Genomic DNA, 4003 nt, shown 5'->3' with positions numbered 1-4003 from the left:
TAGGTCCCAGCTCTCTCCCCATCTCAGGTATGTGACAGCCCCCAGCTGTCTCTACATCACAAGTATGTGACAGCAACTGCCTGACTCGGCATCACAGGTATGTAACTGACCCCAGCACTCTCACCATCAGAGGTGTTTGACAGTCCCCATCTCTTTCCCGTTCACAAGTGAGTGAAAGCCCCAAGCTCCCTTCCCATCACAGGTGTGTGACATCCCCCAGCTCTCTCCCCATCCCCGGTGAGTGACAGCCCCCAGCTCTCTCCCAATCACAGCAGTGTGACAGCCCCCAGCTGTCCTAGAATTACAAGTAAATTACAATCCCCATCTCTCTCTCCATCACAGGTGTGTGACAACCCCAAGCTCTCTCCCCATCAGAGGTGTGTGACATCCCCCAGCTCTATCCCCATCACCAGTGAATTACAGCCCCCAGCTCTCTCCCCATCACAGGTGTGTGACAGCCCCCAGATCTCTACCCATCAGAGCTATTTGACATCCCCCAGCTGTCACTGCATCACAGTTGTCTGACAGCCCCCAGCTTTCTCCCCATCACAGGCATGTGACAGCCCCCTGCTTTCTCAGCATCACAGGTATGTGGCAGTCCCCATCTCTCTCCACATCACAGGTGTGTGACAGCCCTCAGCTCTCTCCCCATCTCAGGTGAGTAACGGCCTCCGGCTGTCTCCCCATCACATGTATGTGACAGCCCCCAGCTGTCTCCGCATTAAAGGTGCCTGACAACCCCTCAACTCTCTCCCCATCACAAGTATGTTACAGCCGACAACTGTCTCCACATCACAGGTATGTGACAGCCACCAGGTCTCTCCCCATCGCAGGTATGTGATAGCCCCCAGCTCTCTCCCCGTTATACGTATGTGACAGCCCCCAGCTGTCTCCACATCACAGGTATGTGACAACGCAAAGCTCTCTCCCCATCACATTTGTGTGACCGTCCCCAGCTGTCTCCATATCACAGGGGTGTGAAAGGCCCCCGCTCTCTCCCCTTCACAGGTGGGTGACAGCCCCCAGCTCTAGCCCCATCAAAATTGATGGACAGACCCCATCTCTTTCCACATCACAAGTGAGTGACAGCCCCAAGCTCTCTCCCCATCACAGGTGAGTGATGGCCCCCAGCTGTCTCCCCATCACAGGTATGTGACAGCCCCCAGCTCTCTCTGCATCACAGGTATGTGAAAGAAACCAGCTGTCTCCGCATCACAGGTATCTGACAGTCCCCATCTCTTTCCCCATCACAGGTGTTTGACAGACCCCAGCTCTCTCCCCATTTCAGGTGAGAAAGAAATCCCAGCTCTCTCCCCATTCCAGGTATCTGAGAGCCCCCATCTGTCCCCGTATCACAGGAGCCTAACAGCCCCCAACTCTCTAGCCATCACAGGTATGTCACAACCGCCATTGTCTCCACAGCACAGGGATGTGACAACCACTAGCTGTCTCTGTATCATAGGTATGTGTGAGCCCCCAGCTCTCTCCCCATCACAGGTGTGTGACAACACCCAGCTGTCTCCACATCACAAGAATGTGACAGCAACTACCTGACTCCGCATTAAAGGTATGGAACTGGCCCCAGCACTTTCCCCATCAGAAGTGTTTGACAGTCCCCATCTCTTTCCCCTTCACAAGTGAGTGACAGCCCCAAGCTCCTTTCCCATCACAGGTGTGTGACATCCCCCTGGTCTCTCCCCATCCCCGGTGAGTGACAGCCCCCAGCTCTCTCCCAATCACAGCAGTGTGGCAGTCCACATCTGTCTTAGAATGACAAGCAAGTGACAATCCCCATCTCTCTCACCATCACAGGTGTGTGACAACCCCAAACTCTCTCCCCATCACAGGTGTGTGACATCCCCCAGCTCTCTCCCCATCACCGGTGAGTTACAGCCCCCAGCTCTCTCCCCATCACAGGTATGTGACAGCTCCCAGCTGTCACAGCATCACAGGTATGTGACACCCCTCAGCTGTCTCAGCATCACAGGTATGTGAGTGTCCCCATCTCTCTCCCCATCACAGGTGTGTCACAGCCCCCAGCTCTCTCCCCATCACAGGTGAGTGACGGCCCCCAGCTGTCTCCCCATCACATGTATGTGACAGACCCCAGCTCTCTCCGCATCAAAGGTGCCTGAGAGTCCCCAACTCTCTCCACATCACTGGTATGTTAACGCCCCCAGCTGTCTGCACATCACAGGTGTGTGAACGTCCCCAGTTGTCTCCATATCACAGGTGCGTGAAAGCCCCCAGCTCTCTCCCTTTCACATGTGGGTGACAGCCCCAAGCTCTCTCCTGATCACAGGTGAGTGACAGCCCCCAGCTCTCTCCCCATCACAGGTATGTGACAGCCCCCACCTGTGTCCACATCACAGGTATGTGACAGTCCCCAGCTCTCTCCCCATCACAGGTGTTTGACAATTTTCATCTCTCTCCCCATCACAGGTATGTGAGAGCCCCCAGTTGTCTCCACATCACAGGTTTGTGACAGACCCCAGCTCTCTCCCCATCACAGGTGTTTGACAGTCCCCATCTCTCCCTCCATCACAGGTGTGTGACAGTCCCCAGCTCTCCCTCCATCACAGGTGTGTGACCGTCCCCATCTATCTCCATATCACAGGTGCGTGACTACGCCCAGCTCTCTCCCCTTCACAGGTGGGTGACAGCCCCAAGCTCTCTCCTGATCACAGGTGAGTGACAGCCCCCAGCTCTCTCCCCATCACAGGTGACTGATATCCCCCATCTCTCTTCCCATCTCAGGTGAGTAACCGCCCTCAACTCTCTCCCCATCATAGGTATGTGAAAGCCCCCAACTGTAACAGCATCACAGGTGTTTTACAGTCCCCATCTCTCTCCCCATCACAGGTGTGTGATAGCCCCAAACTGTCTCCCCATTACAGGTGAGTGACGGCTCCAAGCTCTCTCCGAATTACAGGTATATGATAGCCCCCAGCAGTCTTCACATCACAGGTATGTGACAACGCCAAGCTCTCTCTCCATCACAGGTGTGTTACCTTCCCCAGTTGTCTCCATATCAGAGGTGCGTGAAAGCCCCCAGCTCTCTTCCCTTCACCGGTGGGTGAGAGCCCCAAGCTCTCTCCTTATCACAGGTGAGAACAAGCCCCCAGCTCTCTCCCCATCACAGGTGTTTGATATTCCCCATCTCTCTCCCTATCACAGGTGTGTGACAGCCCCCAGCTCTCTCCCCATCACAGGTATGTGACAGCTCCCAGCTGTCACTGCATCAAAGGTATTTGACAGCCCCCAGCTGTCTCAGCAAAACAGGTATGTTTCAGTCCCCATCACTCTCCCCATCACAGGTGTGTCACAGCCCCCAGCTCTCTCCCCATCACAGGTGAGTGACGGCCCCCAGCTTTCTCCCCATCACATGTATGTGAGAGCCCCCAGCTGTCTCCGCATCAAAGGTGCCTGACAGCCCCCAACTCTCTCCGCATCACTGGTATGTTAACGCCCCCAGCTGTCTGCACATCACAGGTGTGTGACCGTCCCCAGTTATCTCCATATCACAGGTGCGTGAAAGCCCCCAGCTCTCTCCCCTTCACATGTGGGTGACAGCCCCAAGCTCTCTCCTGATCACAGGTGAGTGACAGACCCCAGCTCTCTCCCCATCACAGGTATGTGACAGCCCCCACCTGTGTCCACATCACAGGTATGTGACAGCCCCCAGCTCTCTCCCCATCACAGGTGTTTGACATTCATCACCTCTCTCCCCATCACAGGTGTGTGACAGACCCCAGCTCTCTACCCATCAGAGCTATTTGACATTCCCCAGCTGTCACTGCATCACAGTTGCCTGACAGCCCCCAGCTTTCTCCCCATCACAGGCATGTGACAGCCCCCAGCTGTCTCAGGATCACAGGTATGTGGCAGTCCCCATCTCTCTCCGCATCACAGGTGTGTGACAGCCCTCAGCTCTCTCCCCATCACAGGTGATTAACGGCCCTCGGCTGTCTCCCCATCACATGTATGTGACAGACCGCAGCTG

This window comes from Balaenoptera physalus (assembly GCF_965194825.1).
Source record: "Balaenoptera physalus genome assembly, contig: HAP1_SCAFFOLD_576, whole genome shotgun sequence".
NCBI lineage: Eukaryota > Metazoa > Chordata > Mammalia > Artiodactyla > Balaenopteridae > Balaenoptera > Balaenoptera physalus.
Note: the sequence above shows the minus strand (reverse complement) of the source record.